Raw genomic sequence first — 21,635 nt, 5'->3', positions numbered from 1 at the left:
ATGAAGAATGTTAAGGGACAGAAATCAAGCCTGCTCCCTAAATGGATCAGGCCTTGCCCAGGCTGGCCCACCTCCTTAGGCATCTGGTTAGTGAGAGCTCTTTTAGTCCATCTTGCTTTCAGCCCTGAAATTGAGCTATACTGAAGTCTTCCAATTCACCTTTGCTCTTATGTCTTGGGGAACACAAGTTCCATGTAACTCATATCCCTGACAGCATTTTATCTAAAGGTCCTTGTTGAGGTTTGGTTCTATAGATGTATTTGACAAGTTCTTTAATAGTTCGGAGAAAAGCGAGTTCTTGACACTAAAATAGTATTGACAATTCCTTTCCTTCCCTCAACCCCACCCCCACAAGCACTGTGACAGCGTTGGGACTCTGGAGCCAGCCCCAGGCCCACTTGTTGTGTTTAGCAAGGTTTAGAAAATGAAAACCAGAGGCATCTCAAAGAGCATTCCGTTTGGGCTCCAGAGCAGCGCCTGGGCACTCTGCCAGAGCAGCTGGGAGCTCTGGTTAGGCACTCTGATGCAAATGCCCAGCTGGGCCCCTTCTTTCTTTATTTACCTTACAGGACTACCCACAGGGTATTTGTACTCTGTACCCCTGGAACACATGGAGACCATCATACTCTGCAACATACACTGAGCACTGACAACATACCAGCCTGTGCAACTGAGATGGCAGGATACCATCAAGGTCAAGAGAAAGGTCCTTGCAGGTAGAGAGCTCTACATCTGAATCTTGCTTCTACGACTAACAGCTATGGGCAAGCTACTTAACCTATAAGCCTCAGTAAACTATCCTATTCAGCAGGGATAAAGCCCACTTTATTGATGGGAAGCTTAATGACATAATGAATAGAAAGATATTAGTCCAGTGCTTGTCTCATAAGTATATGGTTCAGTAAATGGTAGTCATTATCATAGCCAAAGATTACGTCTGCCAGCTCACCCCAGCAGACATAATGCTCCCTGTGCTGTTCTTTGTCCTTTAAAGCTTGGTCTCCACACCACTCTGCTTGGTTAGCAATGCCCTGTTGTGTGGTAAGTGGCATTGCTGAAGGTGGTCTAGTGCGCAAGTAGAAGGTAGACTATAGCAGCCTTTCTAGTCTGTCGTCTGCCACTTGTCCTCAACTGACCAGCTCTCTGCTGATGAAGTTCACATATGCAGATGACATAGATCCTTTTGAAAGTCTATTCTCTTGAGAAAAATATGATATTCTGGTCCCAAGAAGATTTCCTGAATCGTCCAGGTATATGCCTGAATCCTCAGTGGAGGTTGGGCAGAGCAAGTCCCAGTCCTGGCACACATCAACTTCCTCCGACCCTCTGCACCAAGAGGGGATGTTGAGCATGACCTCCGGGCAAACCACTTCAGAAATGCTCCAAGGTGAAGCAGACTGGGAGTGCAGGGTGCTCACAGCTGCTGGATTACATGGGTTGAGTTTGTATCCCTGACTGTCTCAGGGCACTCTCCATCTTCCAAATATAACTCAACAATAATGCTAATGACTGCAAACAGAACCTTTGTTGTATCTCATTTATTTTTAACCCAAATTATGGAGGCTTGAAAGAATTTACTGACTGCTTGGATTTTCTGACTAATTGGGGTAACTCTATGTTATAGCCATTAAGAGATTTAAATATAGCTCTTTTTGAGCAATACTCTTTATTGGATCCCCAGTTATCCTTTAAATATCTTGGTGTGCAAGTGGATAAAATTAGAAAGAATTTGTTTGCTTTAAATTACCAACCTCTGCTTGATAAAACTATTAGCTATTTAGCTAATTGGACGGCTCTTCCATTATCATTAATTGGCAGAGTTAATACTATTAAAATGGTTGTTTTATCTAAATGTTTGTATTTATTCCAATGCTTTCCCATCAAGCCACCTAAAAATGCTCTAAAGCTTTGAATTCTGCAATTAGTTTTGTTTTATAGGCTACAGACAGAGTTAAGATTAATCTTAAAACTACAACTGCTCCAGAGGGACAGAGGATTGATTCTTTATCAGAGGGTGAGTAAATGTTGGACTTCCTTGATCACTTTGTCCATTGTTCCCGCATATCCTCAATAGGGCATGCCAAAGTTCTAATGAAATTGCAGGAATTCTTGCTATTGTGCTTTATCTAATAAAAACTTTACAAGAGAACTTTATATCCCACTCATAAGTGTATTCAACCACACAATCACTCATTCATTCAGCAAATATTCATTGTGACTCTTTTATATGCACCACTCATTCTCCAGGATACTGTGGAAGATTTCCAGGTGAACAGAATGCTGTCTTTGCCCTGAAGAAGTTCAAATACTGAGGGTGAAGAGGGAACAGATAACTACAGGCAATGCGGTAAGTGCTGGCACAGAGAAACGAGCAGCACTCGGGGACACAGCAATGTGTGTCACTGCATCCGCCCGAGGGATCAGGACGAGTTCCCAGAGAAAGCAACATCTGAGCTGCACTGTGAAGTCTGGGCTCTCACAGGGCCCTTCCAAGATCTAAAGGAGCACCCTGAGTGTCTTCTCCAAATGAGGAACTGGATTTGTGGGATTGTTAAAATCAACTACTTGGCTAAAAGGTGACCATTTTCTCTTTGGTGGAACAGGGGAAATTCTGTAGCCTGGGGCATGTGAGCAGTACAATGGAACAGGTGCCTCCTAGCTACTTGACAAAAAGGTCACCAATATGTTCATCATGTGTTAATGCTAACTCAGAAAAAATGTCCCCAGTGATATGCTAGTGAGTTCTCTCACGGGCTGTGTCCTGTGCAACGTTTATAACACTTGCATAAGGCTATAGAGACATGCCCATTAATTTGTGAATTGTACAAATTGTGGAGAAAGACAGCCAATACACTGATACATCAATCAAGTATTTATAAAGATTGCAAGAGTCTGGAATAAAAGGTCACATACAATTAAATAGTAGAAAATAATATCCTGTCCAAATTTGTCCCATTTGTAAAAGTACAGATATTGTAGAAAAATAGAAAATGCTTCAGATTTGGAATTAAAGGCTCAAGTTCAAGTCCTAACTTGGCTGAGGGTTAGATGTGTGATTATAAGCATTACCCTAAACTTCTATAAACCTCAGTTTTCCCAACTTGATGGACCGAATATCTGTGCCTCCCAAAATTCCTATGTTGAACTTGACTCACCAATGTGATAGTATTCAGAGGTAGGACTTTGGGGAAGTAATTAGGTCTTGAGGCTACAGCCCTCATGAATGGTATTAGCACCCTAGGAGAAGCCAGGGAGCTTGCTTGCTCTCCTTCTTCCATGTGAGGGCACAACAAGAGGTTGACAACCTGGAAAAGGGGCCCTCACCAGAATTCAACAATGCTGGCAACCTGATCTTGGATTTTTGGCACCAAGAACTGTGAAAAATAAACATCAGCTTCTTGTAAGCCATCCAGATGTGGTAGCAGCCCAAATTGAATAAGACACCATCAATTTAAAATAATGACACAAGTTCACAAAGATTCTGTGAGAATTAGGGATGTGGAAAGAACTCTATAAACTATATATCATAACCCAAGAGTTATCTTTTATACCACTTGTAATAGTAACAACAATAATAGTGACAGTAACTTTCATGAAGTCCTATTTTAGTTAAAATCTAATCCAAAGTAAACTGATAGTGTGACATGGTTTTCAAAATAGCCAACAGAAGCATGAGCTACATTACTAGAACAGTAAGATGAGAACTGAATTACCAATAGATTCCATGAGAATCTATCTGGAGTCTTGGATCCAGTTCTGGTCATTATGAAAGCCTCATATCTAAAGCAGACTTTCACATATAGTGTGTGCTTAATAATATTTTTGGAACAGATTAATTCTAATAACGATGTTGCAATATGTCTGGTGTCAGAAAATGAGGGTTCTAAGAATATAGAAGCCACAAATAACTGGTTTTAAAAGAGAAAAATATTTTGTATGAAAAAAAGACTACGGGGCCACCACACGTATAGGAATAGGTCAAGTATGGAGTCTGTGGTTGTGGGAGGAAAGTTACGTGGGGAAGGGGGAACTGGGCTGACATTTACAGAGCACCATTTGTTTTCGTTGTTGTTTTGACAGGCAGAGTGGATAGTGAGAGAGAGAGAGAGACAGAAAGGTCTTCCTTTTTGCCATTGGTTCACCCTCCAATGGCCGCTGCAGCCGGCGCATCGTGCTGATCCGAAGCCAGGAGCCAGGTGCTTCTCCTGGTCTCCCATGCGGGTGCAGGGCCCAAGCACTTGGGGCATCCTCCACTGCACTCCCGGGCCATAGCAGAGAGCTGGCCTGCAAGAGGGGCAACCAGGATAGAATCTGGTGCCCCAAACGGGACTAGAACCCGGTGTGCCGGCGCCGCAAGGCGGAGGATTAGCCTGTTAAGCTACGGCGCCGGCCACAGAGCACCATTTGTAAGGTACACACTTAAAGAACTATTCTGTTGTTCTGGAGGACAAACTGAGATCAGAGAGCAGAGGGAACCAGCAGTTATAATTTAGCCCAATGAATGGAAGTAGTAACTACAATTAGGAGCCCTCCAACAAGGAAATGGGCTGGCTTTGAGTCATTGTTTAAGCAGAATATTCTGGAAGAGATTCACACTAGAGAGGTCACACTAGATCACTGGCTGCCAAATCTGCTTTGACATTGCCTGTAGCTTGTTAAAAATGTAGATACGTACGATGACATTAGAACCTACGGGTACAGGGTGTACTATTCAGCCCTCCACATGATGAACAACCTCTACAGGTCATTCTGACGCACAGACGAGACAGGCCTGGGAATCCGTAGACTGGGTGTCTTTAGAGCTTCCCTGATGATAAAAATACCACATTGCTTAAACAAGTGCAGCTTGTTTCCAGCCCCCACCCCTGGGGACTCCAAGTCAATAGAAATGAAAGAAGGATCAGGAATTACTATCATCAGGATCTCAATATGCTGTCCAACTTCTGAGATTCTGAGGACCTAAAGCAATCATAGGTGCTCTTTGGTTATGGATGGCAGTGTTGAAATACTTGAATTACAGTAATCAAGTCCCAAGCAAAAATATGTATGCCTGTAGCTTGCCATGATGTTCTTCATATGGTGTTTCTAAAGAATTAGACACATTTTTAACTAAACTAAGTGGCAATGAACATGTTGATTTTCCAATTGGCTACAGTTTACTATTTTGGCTGAATCCAGTAAATATATGTACACATATATGCAATAACGAGTGAATCATTTTCATTAAAGAGTTACTCAACAGAAGCAGACTTCTGAGGCTTTGATGAGCTAAGAGTTGGATGTGATAGAGTCAAATCAATATTTCAAAAATACTTTCATTTACACATACCCTGTTCTCTGAAAATGTGGGCATGGATGTCACTAGAGTTTCACTTCAGACATTGTCTTTTTCCATCTGAAACAGAAGTGAGAAAGTACACAAGTGTTTGAGTGCTGCTGCGCCATCCTATTCAGCAACTTTCATTAGTTTTTGGTAGTCTCACCTGAATCAGCTGAACAACAAGACTCTACCTCAATGACCTCAAATCTAGATCTCCTGCACTGCCTCTCTTTTTTTCTTCAATTCCTTGTAGCTTAGAACCAAAAACAAAAGCTTTCATTGCCTTTGTGAAAGAGTGGCTAGGGAAAGGATGAAAATAAAACTATTACAGAGCAGCTCAAATGTGATTTTTCCATTTAGGTTTTTCTTGCGGAAAACAGTTCCCTTATAGTCTGGAGGGAGAGGGTTCAGAGCAATAACCGCCATCCCAGATCTGTTTGTGTCTCTATCCAGGGTAGAAGGCCGTGTCAGGCTGATAGTCTTGCTTGCTCAGCTTAGGAAATATGGGTTATAGATAAAGATGGACGGAAGATAAGTTGCAGGAACAAGGGAGAGAATGTTGAGAGCAAATACACCCTCCCTTTAACCTTTTGTGCTCATAGGGAAGAGTATGTTCGGTTTTGAGATTCTTTACCTGATAAGAATTGTTTCTACTCCAAAGGTGAGGAGGGGATGGGTAACCAGGTGTGTTTGGGGTGAATCAAGTCATATTGTTTGGGAACACATTGACAAAGCCAGTGAAATTATCGGAGGATGCATTTTTCTTGAATATTTCTCAAAACGCAGTCTAGAATACACTAGGTCAAAAGATACAAATTAACAGAGCAGTTATTTTTTTTATCATCAAAGATGTTTTACTTTAACAGCCAAAACAGATGCTTTGGTTTAAGGACAAATTCAGCAAACAAATCTGACTTCCCAAAGTATGCGCTGACATATTTCAGATTTTCTTTTCTAAAATGCCATCGCTTCTCTCCTCCCAATCCACATCATGTGACAAATTCTACAGGTTGTCTTTTATAGTTCCTGCAAGTTCCCTCTAGAACAGAGCTGGAGATTCTATGCTATTCCCGAAAGAATCGAAGCTTCCTCTGCCATGCAGAAGGAGAAAACACCTGTAAGTGACAGACGATAAAAGTTTCAGCACGTGTTCTGCTTCCAAACAGTACGAGATGGAAAGGAAGGTGAGAGAAGGCACCAGAGGGAGGGGGCCAGCCCAGATATACTCAACCTGGCTCTCTTGGGCTACAGGACCGAGGGGGGCCAGATGGCAGCACCCTGCCCATTACACTGGCTCTCAGCACTGCCCCCACTGTGGAGACTGCGGGAGCTCCTCTCCAGTCCTCAAGTGATCTGTGTCCAGGAGGACCAGAGAGCACTGCCCGTCACACTGCCTCCCTGGAAAGTTCAACCAAAGTGCATCCACACACCTCCTTCACTCCTGGTCCTTCCATTCCCCACACCGTTCCCTTCGACCAGCACCTGTTTGTTCAGCCTTTAGTATGTGCCAGATTCCCTGAGAGGCCAGGATCTGATCATTGCCTCACTCAGTCTGCCTGCACGCAGCCACACAGCGCGTAACAGAGTCTGCCAATGACAGAAGCTCTGACATTCACCCAGCATGAGTGGATGTGGAAATGAATTAGCATTGCAGGACCTCGGTGATCACCAGAGGCGCTGTTTCTGAGTTGAGTCTTCACAACAACCAACTACTCCACATGTGTGTAAAGGATAGTGTATACAGCATCTTCTCATGTGAAGCTCTCCTTCTGAAACACTGAGAAGTCAACCTCACAAATCACGGATGAGGAAGCTGCTGCTACAATAAAGTAAGGTCGCACTGCATTGGGAGGGTTTATTCAATAATGTTATCCAATGGCCAGCATACATTTGTTTTTTTTTTTAATTCTTTTTTTTTTTTTTTTGACAGGCAGAGTGGACAGTAGAGAGACAGAGAGACAGAGAGAAAGGTCTTCCTTTTTGCCATTGGTTCACCCTCCAATGGCCGCCATGGTTGGCGTGCTACAGCTGGTGCATCGTGCTGATCTGAAGCCAGGAGCCAGGTGCTTCTCCTGGTCTCCCATGCGGGTGCAGGGCCCAAGCACTTGGGGCATCCTCCACTGCACTCCCGGGCCATAGCAGAGAGCTGGCCTAGAAGAGGGGCAACCGGGACAGAATCCGGCGCCCCGACCGGAACTAGAACCTGGTGTGCCGGCACCGCAAGGCGGAGGATTAGCCTATTGAGCTGTGGCGCCAGCCTACATTTGTCTTTAATATATGACTGGTTGCATATCATAATATTGCACACTTTTAGGAGGAAGTGTAAGTACGATCAAAAGAGAACTTTGATTATTGCCCAGAAGAAGGTTGGGGAAAGAAGACGCCAAGTATTGTGGGCATATTTTGCTGATGGACAGGAGGAATCTAAGTCCCCGCCTTCCCCCAGGGCCTGTGAGATCAGACAGTCCTGGTTCTCAGTGTCTTTTCTAGAACATTCTTCTCAGAAGGGCCGTGGTCAGACAGAGCGGATCATGGTTGTAGTGACCACAGCATCAGAATCCAAGTCACAAACCTCAGGAAATTTGCACAAGTGTGCAGCTGACTGGGCACATGACTGGCTCAAGTTGGATTTCGACAACACCTCTGGGTGTGGGTGGAGAGCAATAAGGCTGCCTCGCAGGAGGCCGTGGGGGCTGAGGAGTTATTAGTTCACAGGCCCCCATCTGAAGAGCAGCGCTGGAGGTGCTGGATATGCCACGCTTGGATGAGGCCTTCGGGGCCACAAAACTAGTCTACGCACAGTGAAATGGGTGGGAGCTCGTCAGATGAAAGACATCTCTATAAGACATGTGGATGTGTATTTGATAATCTTTGACATATGTTTAATATTTAGATTTCCAAGATTACTCATGTTAATATCCGCTGCACATCTTACTTTTTTGCCTTTTGTGCACACTGGGAGATGTGGGTTTGGACACATTTCAAGCCAGATTTGTTCCTGTTGCTTTATTGCTGCTAACCACAGGGTCACTAAAATGGGAAAATCATCTGCTGCTTCCTCTACTGAACTTAGAATTCAAAACTTGCACTTGTTTTTCTAAAAGAAAAAGAGGAAAGAAACAGGCAAGTGAATAATGAATGCAGTAAAAATAAATGTGTGTTTCTGGACCCAATTTAATTTTTCTTAAATGACAGTGTTGTTAATGCTATGAAATATTTTCTCTGATAAATGTGAGTTAGCTAATTTGCATGAATGGCTAGTCTGTCATTTTTTGAGTCTGTTGAGTTATGGGTTTTTAAAAATGGGTTCTTTTCTGCACAGCTTTTAATCCATTGTTATTATATGTGATCACCGAGCTTTCCTAATGGCACATTGAAAACATCAGTTTCATCTCTTTAAAAAAATAGAAATTAATTTTGAAGAGGTAATTTATGCAATAATGAAGTTATTTAGATAAATGTATTTATAAGGAAAAACCATTTACCCATTATTTAGTATTCCTTTTTAATGTAAAAAAATCTATTTTCTGCCAAAGTCTCAATCACAAAAAATGTGGGAAATTAAAATTAGGCCTGCTAGGGGTGCCCCTCCATGCTTAAGCTTCAGTAATTTCCCTAAGATCGAGAAGGGGACAAAAGAGGGGAAAAAAAAAAAAGGTGTTCTGCAAAACCACCCTTGTGCACCCACGAAACAATAAGCAGAGGAGCTAAATAAAGTCACTGGATTCTGAACCTTGCATTTTGTTCCGTTCATGCAAGTTAAATCGCAATCATGTTAATGGTACCCAGAAAGTGCTCTCAGCGGCCTCAGTTTGAACAGAGCAAGTAAAAGAGGAACGGACGTGCCAAAGGCAGGAAGGAAGCAGCACCCCACCTTCGTTTTCTTTTTAAGCTAAACTCCAAGCCCTCTGAAGCCATAAAGGAGATGCCTGTCCCTCAGAACTGCCCGACTACACATCAACAGCATTTGCCCTTGCTATGCACCTGTGGCTAAGGGACCACATACGAACTAGTAATCCATAAGGCAATGCTTCACCATGGTCCTGGAGTTTGCTTCAGCCAAAAGCAAAGAGACCTAACACTCAAGTGTCTACAAATCTGAAACCAAATCCCCCGTGGCCACCCAGCTGCTCCATCTCCTCCAAGCAGAGCTTTCCTAACAGACAGCATGTCCCACATGTTGGCTGTTGTTATCAACGTATTTACAATACGGGGGAAGCCCTGTTTTGAGGAGAGGTGATAAGAGCATGTATAACTTCAAACAGAACACATGCTATTTGAGTACCTGTTACTCCTCCTATTACCAAGCCATTATTTTTAAAATGACCTTCATTAGCATGTAAACTATTAATGAGAGCAGGGATTCAACTTAATGCTGGGTCCCCAGCACTTAGAGCAGTGCCTCGATATGGAACAGACTACCCAGTGCTCCTCTCCTAGTAGCACTGAAGATCATCCAGACCATCTCCAGTGTTTGTTCTTTTCTTGTAAGCCTTTAATTTCTTTTTTTTTTTTAATATTTATTTATTTGAAAGAGTTACACAGAGAGGAGAGGCAGAGAGAGAGAGAGGAAGAGAGAGAGGTCTTCCATCCGCTGGTTCACTCCCCAATTGGCTGCAATAGCTGGAGCTGACCTGATCCGAAGTCAGGAGCCAGGAGCTTCCTCCAGGTCTCCCATGCGGGTACAGGCCCAAGGACTTGAGCCATCTTCTACTGCTTTCCCAGGCCATAGCAGAGCTGGATCAGAAGAGGAGCAGCCGGGTCTCAAACCGGCACCCATATGGGATGCTGGAGCTTCAGGTCAGGGCGTTAACCAGCTGTACCACAGCGCCAACCCCAAGCCTTTAATTTCAAAACAAATTTCCACTCAAGACTAGGGCATTCTGGGATGGGTCAGTTGTGGTGCAGGGGGTTCAGTCATGGTTTGGGATGCTCTTATCCCAGATCGGAGTGCTCGTTCCAGACCCAGCTAATCCACTTCAGATCCAGTTTCCCGCTAATGCATCTGAGAAGACCAAAGATGACAGTCCAGTATTTGATTCCTGCCACCCATGTGGAGACCTGGATTGAGTTCCTGGCTTCTAGCTTTGCTCTGGCCCACCCCTGGCTGTTGCAAGTATTTGGGGAATGAACCAGTATGTAGAAGACTCTCTCTCTGTGTGTGTGTCAAATAAATAAATCTTTTAAAAAAACTAAAACATTCTGTGCATGTTGTGACTAGTTGATTGCACCGCCTGTTCAAAACAGCTATCATTCAAGGCTAAGCTCTAGAATCACTGGACCCTCTGATTTTTGTGGCTGTATAAGTCACTGTGGCACCTGCAATCTTCTGAGCTCCAATCTATTTATCTATCAAATGAAGAACAAAGATAGAACATGGCTTACCCACTCCAACTGCACTGTTTGAGGACAAATTGGGATAATACAGATAGTTAAAACATGGGACAATGTTTAGCATACTACAAACATTATATATAATAAATAGTACTTATCATCGTCTACCAGTGCACGAGAATGCCTTACTGATCTCTGGACACAACTACTGTGTAGACATAGCCCAGGGGTAAGCAAACTGCAACCTGCAGGCCATATTTGGTCTGCAAGATAAGAACAGATTTTATACATAATATATTACCCAGACATATTTTTTTAAGATTTATTTATTTGAAAGTCAGAGTTACACAGAGAGAGACAGAGAGAGAGAGGTCTTCCATCCGATGGCTCACTCCCCAATTGGTTGCAAAGGCTGGAGCTGCGCCGATCCACAGCCAGTAGCCAGGAGCTTCTTCTGGGTCTCCCACGTGGGAGCAGGGGCCCAATGACTTGGGCCCTCTTCTACTGCTTTCCCAGGCCATAGCAGAGAGCTGGATGAGAAGTGGAGCAGCCAGGTCTTGAATTGGTGCCCATATGGGATGCCGGCGCTTTCAGGCCAGGGCGTTAACCCACTGCACCAAAGCACTGGCCCCCCAGACACATATTTTTGAAACATCAATATGATGCCCTAAATATAATATAGAGGAGAAATGCAAAGAAATTATTTGATAACTAAACTTACATTTGAATTTGTACACTTGGGGTCTGGCATTCTATACTTAAGATGCTTGGGACTATACTTCCTATAATGGAAGCCTGGGTTTGAGATCCCACTCTGCTTTCGATCCAGTTTCCTGCCAATGTGCACCCTGGGAGACAGGAGGTGATGGCTCTGACGCTCCCACAGGGAGACCCCGATTGACTTCTTACCTCCTAGCTTTGGCCTGGCCCAGCCCTAGCTGTTATAAGAATTTGGCTATTAAAGCAGCAGATAGAAGATCAATCTCTATTTTGTAATATAGATAAACAACAAATAAATGTGTACATTCGGAAGGCATGATAAATTAGTCAAATGCTTACGTTTGTCTATCTGTGAAATCTCAGCCACAAACTCCACTCAGGAGCAATACTGCTGCTGCTGCTGGTGTGACTGTCTCACTGTCCAGTTCCTGACCAAGTTCTGACTAAAACAAAATATGCTCTCCCCTTAATTCACACGGGAGTTGTCAACTTACAGAACATTCAGTGTTTGTTAAAAATATATACACTGGGGAGCCTGGCATTGTGGCATAGCAGGTTAAGCCAACAGCTGCAGTGCCAGCATCCCACATGGGCACCATTTCAAGTCTCGATTGCTCCACTTCCCATCCAGCTCCCTGTTGATGCACCTGGGAAAGCAGCAGAAGATGGCCAGGGTGCTTGGGCCCCTGCACCCATGTGGGACACTAGGAAGAAGCTCCTGGCTCCTGGCTTCCGCCTGGCCCAGCCCCAGCCATGGCGACCATTCTGGGGTGAACCAGCAGGTGGAAAATCTCTCTCCCTCTCTCTGTGTCTCTCCCTGTCTCTCCCTACCACTCTCTGTAACTCTGCCTTTCAAATAAATAAAATAAATCTTAAAAAAAAACATATGTAACGTGGAGTTAAGTTTCCGGCTCAGATAATCATAAACAAGTTCACCTACTTGTGTGCCTGGCCCGACACCCAAAGTTTGTGTGGGACGCTGCACGACCCTCCTCTGTGCAGGGCTGCCCTGTGAACAGACAGCTACCATGCTGGCCCCTCTCAATTTTGTGACGCTTAAACAATGCTGCCAGGAATTCCCAGGGCCCTCTAGAGGACGCAGTGTAGCCTGCGCTGAGAACTCCTGGCCTTACCCCTTCACAGCTGCCTGCGGGCACAGCCCTTTCGGCTCTTCTGACCACGAGAGGCCCCCCAGCCAACGGTTTGACTGAGTGATGGTCTCTAAGGTTTTGACATCCCCAGGATCCAAGGGCCAAGCTTGAACAAGGCCAAAGAGCCTGGCGTCACCCAGCCTTGAGGCTGTACTGAGCTTGAAAGAGAAGTTCCTGTGAGGGAAACCAGCGCCATCTTACCTGAGGTGCCTTCTTAAGCCTCTCGGGCGCCATTTCAGAAACCCAGCCTGGCTTACTGGAAGTCAGGTGACCAGCTGTCCCCACCACAAGCCTCAGCTCCACCCCCACCCTAACGGGACTCGCTGCTCCCGCTTCCTTACCTCTACAAAGCTACCTAAGACCTGTTCTCCCGGTGCACGCTGCTGTTCTCTGCGCACGGGGAGGCAGCCTGTCGGGTCTCCCCCACCCGACGATACACCTTCTCCCAGACCCAAGGTTCCCTGGAGCCAATCAACTAAAGAGCAGCACCGCCAGCCTTTCCTACCGCTCTCTGCTCTGTGCACCCACTGAAGTAAGAGTTGACGGTACATCTATACCTCCGCACGTCGAATTTAGACTCTGCCACTTCCTTTCTGTCTCGCAGCCCGCCCCGTTCTTCCCACCCCTGGGACATTCCCTCTCACACCCCCACGGGGAAGCACCCCCACTCCAGGGCCTCCTCCCCTAACCTGTAGATAGATGGCTCTTCCTTCCTCCCAAGCTGCCTGGCTGCGTCATCGCCCCGCCCCGCCTCCGCGCACTCCAATCCGGCTGCGCTTCCGCTTACTCTCTTTCCCCCATCACCCTTGTCCACTTCACTCTGGGGAGGAAAGCCGAGTGGGCTCCGTGGCCGCCTCACCTGCGTTCCCGCGCCGCCTGACACCTCTAAAGACACTCTTACACCGATGTTCAGTCAGGTGCGAGCGCTGTTCACACAGCACGTACCTCGGCTTCCAGGTCTTTTCTCCTGCTGCCACCTCGAATGACGTTTCTCCTTCCTTCCACCCATTAGAGTCGAGATACCCCCTTCAGCACCAGCTTAAATATCTCCTCCTCCAGGAAGCCTTCCTCCATGCTCTCTCCCTTTGAGTTCTTGCACCATTTTCATCATGAGTCTTTTCTTCTTTATCCTTTCGTGTCCCTAATGGCATCTGGCAATTTGTCACAGAGCATAATTGTCCAACACATTTTTATGAAGTCACAAGAAAGGCAAGTGATAGATTGATTCTAGTTTTGAACTGTTCAGGGAGGGGATTCCCTAGCTGCCCCCTCAGACTCACTTCCTTTCCCCCCAACTAAAGCGGAATACCCCCCCCCCACAAGAAACTACAGGGTCAGAGGAATACATCCCCCCCTTTCATTGGCAACAGTTGTGCAAAGTAGACATTGAACTTGGTGGCAGCCCTGAAAACATTAACTAAGACAATAATAAATTAACACAATAGTCAACGCATAGCACCGTGATGCTTCCATGTATGAATTGGAATGTGAGCATTGAGATTTTCATTTCATGGTTGAAAAGTACATGAGTTGACCCAAATACTAATTTCTGCATTTCCATCATTTACATATCATGGGTCAGTAATCATTTCTTGCCTAAATGGCTTTCCAAATGAAAAGCTGTAATATTGTAATGGTTGATCATATTTACAAACATTGCATTGTGCCACGCACTTGGTACTCTGGCTTCGCAAACAAGCAGACTCCAGTGGCTGGAAGGGCAGGGGCGACGCCAGAGAGGCGTGCACAGCTCTCTGAGGAACGGTCATGGGTGCAGGAACCTCGAATCTTGCACCGGGACATCCCCCAGACACCTCATTTCCCCAGTGTGCCCTTGGTGAGCAGGGGCCCCAGATGGGCCCTGCCTGTGTTAAAGCGTCTGCTCCCCTCTCCGAAGCCAAAAACTCTAGCTGTGTTGAAAATATGTCGTGGGGAGGCTGGAACTGCTGAGAAAGCCGAATGCGATACTAGGGGAGGGTAATGCAGCCTGATGTGTTTTATTACAGTTTGGAACAACATCAAGTGAAATGTCTAAGGTGATATTTTTGTCCCTCATTTTAATGCGAGTATAATACAAATCAGTTCACAACTTAGCCAGTCTTGCACTGTAGCCCAGCCTTGTCGCTGGACCTCTGCACAGTTTCCAGAGTGACCTGCACCTTTAGGGATCTCGCTCGTGTCACTGGGTACGGCATCTCTCAGAAATCAGTGTTGTTAAAGGATGACAGAGCCATGGATTACCCGGGGCGCTGGGATCACAATTACTGCCTACCCCAGTGGGCAGGCTTAGCCCCACATCTGCCTCGGCTCTTTGGTTATAACTTGGGGGAGAGCCCCAGCACAAGTGCTGGTGGATAGAGTCACCCTTCTGCACTCACCCACAGCCACAGTGAGAGGTCCGGGTGTTCTCTGACCACACCTGGGCTCTTGCTGCTGCAACTTTGGCACAACAGCTTAACAGGACACTAAAGAAAAAGTGTGACGGTCATATATTAGCCTCTCCTGTGACTCCGCCTCTAGGACCAGAGAGCAGTGCAGTCTTTGTGTGACTTAGGAAGAAGCCCTTCCGCCACCCACTCTTTTCCTGATTTCCAGGGTGATGGACAGCAGAGTTGGCTAAGAGCTGCCCAGGTCAATTTCATACCGTAGTCTGTGAGCCTTAGAGTGGGGGCATTCAACCAACAGCATGGGCTGGAAACCTGGTGGGGAGGGCTTTGGCTGTTAATGGAAACTCAGGCCTTCTGGAAAAAAAAAGGTTACCTTTTTGAGGATGGATCACTTTTTGCTTTTTTTAATTTTCCGTCTGGCCCTTATGTTTTAAAAGGGCTAAGGCTGTGTGTGTGTGTGTGTGTGTGGAACAGGCAGAAGGTGAAGAGAGTGGAAAATGACTGTTATCATCCCAAAGTCCTTTCCCTCCGGCGGGCTGTAGCCTTGTTCATGAAACGCCACAACAAAGCAAGCTCACGCCTGTGTGCTTCTATCTCACAGGGTTCCTGGGTGCCAGATGGGCACTGTGTGACTGCATGAGCATGGATTATTTCATGTCCTACATCTGGGACTCCACATGGCTGCCCGGAGTGCCACAGGAGAGAGGCACTGCCTTTGAGCTGGGGAGCCCACCTTCACCAGGGAGCCCTGTGGAGCAGGGGCATGAAGCTGGGTGTTGCATAGCAAAAGCTGAAAGCACACATACACACACACACACACACCAGGGCCATAGGGAAACCTTTAGAATCCAGAACAAGACAGAAATAAGCAATGCCCTATAATATGTGTCAGCTGCCATTAAAAACAAAATAAAAGGGCAAAGAACAAATGAAAACAAACCATAAGCATTGACCTCAGGAGCGGTTTTGGGAATTAATCGTGTTTTGAATTTCAGCTTTGAAATTCTGTTTTGACCTCCTAGTCAAACACCTCTCGATAATGACTAGAGGTGCAGAGCTTTGAACAATGGCAACAGCCTCAAAAGTGCCAGCAACATACCACTGCCTCTTGGCTTCTTAATGACTGTATTTTAATTAACAGGATGGGGTGTGCAGGTGAGAAATGGTCGCAAGGACACTGCCTTATCAAAACTAAGTGTACTAAGGGGTGACATACCTAATGCCAACCACAGGAAGCCTGCGGACAGAGCTGCTGTCCAAACAGGAGGCCCATCCTGCTTTGAGGGTTACAGTTCAAACTCTCACCGTCACGCCAATTCTTACTCAAATCATTCGATTTGTCCTGCAGAGGAAAAAGAATTTTACAAGGATATGGGACTTAATGTTTAAAAAAATCTAACAGTTGACTTAACTGTTTTGCATAAGATATTTACAAACCACAGCAGATTGGGGAGTGGGGGGGATGCATTTTCATATCCTGCTTGGTTTAAAGCAGCAATTTTCTGCAAGGACAACAGAGAAAAAAACCCATACTTTACACTGCTTATATTAATTACATTTTTTCATTACCCGTCATGTTTTCTGCAGGCTTGTGTATTATTACTGCAAAATGTAATGAAATAGAAAAGGAAAAAAGAATGGATTTCTGGGAAATTTTCCAATTCTTGAAATGCAATGTTAATTGAGCGCTATTTTTAGGGCTGCACCAATAGTGCAGGACCCAGTGCCATCAGTCCAAATGAGTCCAGTCCAGGTGCAGCCTCCCTGGTGACAGCCCCAGGTCTTTGCCGCTGGAGAGCTCAAAAACCTCCGTCTTTCTTGATGCCAAGTCTGCAGAAGGACACAGAAGGATCTGTGGATGAGCTACCCAGAATTTAATAAAAGAGAAGTGAGAGGAAATGAAGGAAGAGTCCCTACAAAGCCTGGATGCAGCGATGATCAGTGGTGGCTCCTGGCCCATCTTCACCACCATCCCTTCCCCGACCCCCTCCCCCCGCCCCTGAATCAAGAAAACTCTCCAGTGTTTAGGAAAATGGTGACATGTAATGAAGTGGTTTCCAAGGCCCTTAAAGAGGAATCCAAAGAGTGCCCCCAGGATGCTGACCACCAGGACCATCCGTCTGTCTGGAGTCCGCTCCACCAGCTACACAGCTGCAGGTCCTTAGTCTCATGTATGTCCTTCAGGGATCTGACAGTTTTCTGAGCACCAGGAACTGGTGGACTGGAAGAATAGAACTTTTACTGAACAGACATAGGACACATTTCCTGTTGATTAGCCTGGATAAGTGAATCCACTGGCGCCTTCTTTAGCCCTTCTGGACCCCAGAATTCCTTTTCCCAAGGTAGCATTGCAACCACGCCTGCAAACGACAGAACAGATGCATGTTTACAGGAACCACATATTCTCTCAAGGAGTCTCTGAATGGCCTCAAGGAATTCAGAAACTCTGGACTCACTTGCAAATCCCCCCAATTCCAATGTCCCATAAAGCACTTCACACTCTGCGTGTATCCTAGATACCCCTGACCATTATACTCTTGAAGTGAATTCTTTAAAAAAAAAGATTTAAACAACCACTAGATGCCCCCAATTTGTATAATTCTTAGTATTGCTTCCACTTTCCACAAAGTAAACACAAATGCCCACAAAAACCATCAGGCCAAAACTGGCATTATGCTAGCAGACTTAGAAATCTTTCTTACCTGGGGCCGGTGCTGTGGTGCAGCGGGTTAAGCTGCCACTGGCAATGCTGTCATCTCATGTGGGTGCTGGTTTGAGTCCCAGCTGCTCCGCCTATTATCCAGCTCCCTGCTAATGTGCCTGGAAAAGCAATGGAAGATGGCCCAAGTTCTTGGGCTCCTGCACCACATGAGAGACAGGGATGAAGCTCCTGGCTTTCGCCTAGCCCGGCACTGGCTGTCGCAGCAATTTGGGGAGTGAACCTATGGATGGAAAAATCTGTGTGTGTGTATGTTTGTGTGTGTGTTGTGTGGGTGTGCGTGTGTCCTCCTTCTCTGTAACTCTGCCTTTCAAATCAATAAATCAATCTCTTAGAAAAATAGAAATCTGTCTCATGCCCATTGGTAAGGAATAGGAAAGAACAGAGGAAAAATATTTTCCAGCCCGTGGTCTTCTCCGGGTTCTGAGGCAGTAGCTGTGCTTGCCTACCCCAGATGCCCTGGTGTTGCCCTTCTAGTCAGTGCCAAGGGCTTCATTTTGAAGCCAGCAGAGCGCCACTACTTCTGTGCAGTGTTGTCATCCGACGTGAGGTGGCTGTCTGCCCTGATTGACACAGTTTTGCAGGAAAAGTATGTGAAATTCCAAGATTCTAGAAGTTTCCTCCAGTAGCAAAGTCAGTTACAAGAGTAACTGATAAAAATCAATAGTAGGTAGAGCACAAAGGCAAAATGGAAATGGTACATGAGAATTGAAAGTTCAGAGGTAAAGTGAGACATATGAGTATCTATTACCCCATCGCCTGAATTCAAATTGAGAAGATTAACCCAGCTAGTCCCTGCCTAGCCCGGCCCACATTCAGTGACATTTAAGGCTAGGTTAACCAGCTGGTAAGTATTTGTGGCTTGTATCTGCTCCTCATCTCTGTGATAACAACAGGCAATCTTTTAATTAGCCCCTGGTTTGCTCCCCTTCTTTTACACCTGCTGCTCCGGATTTTGCCTCTTTGAACTTCTGAGGTAGTTTCAATTGGCAAAAAGCTAATTTGCATGCCCTTAATACATAGAACATGGCCCTGGAAAATGCAGTTCATTCTGAGTCCTAGCTGAGACAGCCTTTCCGATGACTGCCCCGACCCGACCCTCACCACCACACTTCCTCCCATCTGTATCTGCCTGGGGACGACCCAGTTTTCTTTGATTGCAATCCATGCCCACCCCCACCCCCATCACCAGGACAGACTGAAATGTCTGACTAGCTAGCGGACTGAATGGTTTCACAAGAATTGTTTACAAAATATACATATACAAAATATATGTAGCCGAGAAGTCAAGAGACTGGCTGGGATGCCTACATCACACATCGGAGGGTTTGGGCTCAGTATCCAGCTCCAGCTCCTGACTTCAACTTCCTGCTACTGCACATGCTGGGGGGCTCAAAAGGGAAACCTGGATTGAGTTTCTAGCTCCCGACTTCAGCACAACCTATCCTGGCTGGTGTGGGCATCTGAGGAATGGACCAACTGATGCGAGCTCTCTCTGCCTCCAGACACAGTGCCCTTCCCCCCAGCTCCATGTGTGGGTATGTGTGTGCCTCTTCCTCACTCTCAAAGGAATACACACACACACGCACACACACACATGAGGGGTCTTCAGAAAGATCACGGAAATGTGTCCCATGAAAAACTATGCATGAATCTCAATATTTTTTGCATCAAAATAAATTTATCTTTTAATTCCATTTGTCCACAAACTTTTTGAAGTACCTTCACAAATATCACAAAGTACTAAAAGTACAGACAAAACAGATAACATAATGAGGGTTTATAATAAAATATCTGAGTCTCCCACCTCTTTCTTCCCCATCCCCAGTCCCTCTCTCCACAGGAATAATTTTTAATATTTTTATTTATCTATTTTGTAATATTCTGGTACATAATTCTAACAGAGTTCTATCTCTATTTCTTTTTTTATCAATTGTAAACAATGACTATACACTCCCTGCTATGAATGATATTTAATTCCCCTACAGTTCCTCCTTCCACTTCACCTACTTTCCTCTTTCCAAGCTATATATATAGCTTCGGTTCTTTTATTTGTAACATGTATAATGCTAAACAAAATATCCAACTCCATTTCTTGTTTCAGCAAATTTATATACTCCTATATTGGATAAAGATTGTTGTCCATATCTTCCCAACTTCCTCCACGCCTCCATTCAACATCCTGTCAAGTCTGTTTACATATTTACATTGTTAAAATTGTTAACATTTGTGTTCCTTTCTATAATCATAATTAAGCCTTCTGTGGGTTTGCCTAGAGACTGAGTCTAACAGTGAGTAAACCTAAAATCAGAGTTCATATGATGATGCCTCATACCTTCACCTGTGGACCCATCTTTCCCTCCTGGGACATCCACTCAGGTGTGTCCTAACCTCTGCTCCCAGACACACAGCTTGCTGCTTATCTGCTTCCCAGCCATCACCCAGAGATTTCCATTTCTGCTCTTCTACACTGTACCCCAAGACTTCCTCTTCGAAGCTGTTCCCCATTTTGCTGAAGTTCACCCTCAATGATAAACTATAGTTTATTACATGTATGATATGTTTTCCCTCTCTACTTGACTGGTGGTTTGGCTGGGTATAGAATTCTAGTGTCAAAATAATTTTCCCTCAAAATTTTGAAGGCATCATTCCATTGTCTTCGAGCATCCAGTGTGGCTGATGAGAAGTCAAAAGCTATTTTACTCCAGAGGGTACCTATTGTGTTTTTTCTTTCTTTGTAGAATATTTTAGGAGTTTTGCTCTTTCCCTGGTGCTCTAAAATGTCCTAGGAATGTGTCTTGTGTGGACAAAATTTGCTTTTAAAGAATTTTAGTAGACCAAAAGTTGTACTTTGGAAATTTATATTTATTAGATGAAAGTTTTTAAAAAACAATCAACAAAAAAAAGAATTTTAATAGAAACAGCTGCTTATTTCTGCTTTCTCTATTAATAGAAAGTAGAATACATGCTTTAGTTTCTGAAACTCACTCTGGTATTAGGGAAGTAATAAATCATAAAGACATGCTAACATGATTTCCTCTTATCTGACAAATTGACTTTTTATAGACTTATTTTATTTATTTAAAAGACAGAGTGACAGAAAGAATAGGAAAGAGAGGGAGAGAAAAAGACATCTCCAATCCTCTGGTTCACTCCTCAAATGACTGTAATGGCTAGGGTTGAGCCAAACCAAAGCCAGGAGTCCAGAACTGCAGCCAGGTCTCCCACATGGGTGGTGGGGGCTCAAGAATGTGGACATAAGCAGAGAGCTGTATCTGAAGCAGAGCAACTGGGACCCAAATCAGTGCTTTGGTATGGGATGCCAGCATTGCAAGCAGTAGATTAACTCACTACACTACAACACAGGCCCATTAAAATTGACTTCATCAGTTGGGCACTGTGGTGTAGTGGGCTGGTCCTCTGCCTGCAACACTGGCGTCCTATTTGGGCACCAGTTCGTGTCCCAGCTGCTCTGCTCCCAATCCAGATCTCTGCTAATGGCCTGGGAAAGTAGTGGAAGATCGCACAGGTTCTTGGGTCCCAGCACCCACATGGGAGACCCAGAGCAAGCTCCTGGCTCCTGGCTCTGGATCAGCTCAGCTCCAGCTGTTGTGGCCATTGGTGAGTGAGCCAGCAGATGGAAGACCTTTCTTTCTGTCTCCCCCTCTCTCTGTTTGTACCTCTCAAATAAATAAAATCTTTAAAAAAAAAAGAAATTGACTTCACAGGTGGCATTCAAATATTTGTAACCAAGTTAATAAACACATCCTCTTAGGACAATGTCAAAGCACTAATTTTAGAGCTCAAGGGGGAAAAAGGCCTTCAAAGGCTATGAATATGAAAGTTGCCCATACCTCATTCATCAGCTAGAGGCGGCTACATGAAGAGGAAAGAGAATGTCCAATTTTTTTTCTGTTATCCTTGATTTAACAAAAATCAAAAATATTTAACAACATTTTAAGAGTGATGAATGTAATCAAAAGAATTTAAGAAAGAGTTCAAAG

The sequence above is a fragment of the Lepus europaeus genome, chromosome 5 (genome assembly GCF_033115175.1).
Source record: "Lepus europaeus isolate LE1 chromosome 5, mLepTim1.pri, whole genome shotgun sequence".
NCBI classification, from domain to species: Eukaryota; Metazoa; Chordata; class Mammalia; order Lagomorpha; family Leporidae; genus Lepus; species Lepus europaeus.
The sequence above is the reverse complement of the archived record's forward strand: the minus strand, read 5'-3'. Positions refer to the sequence as shown.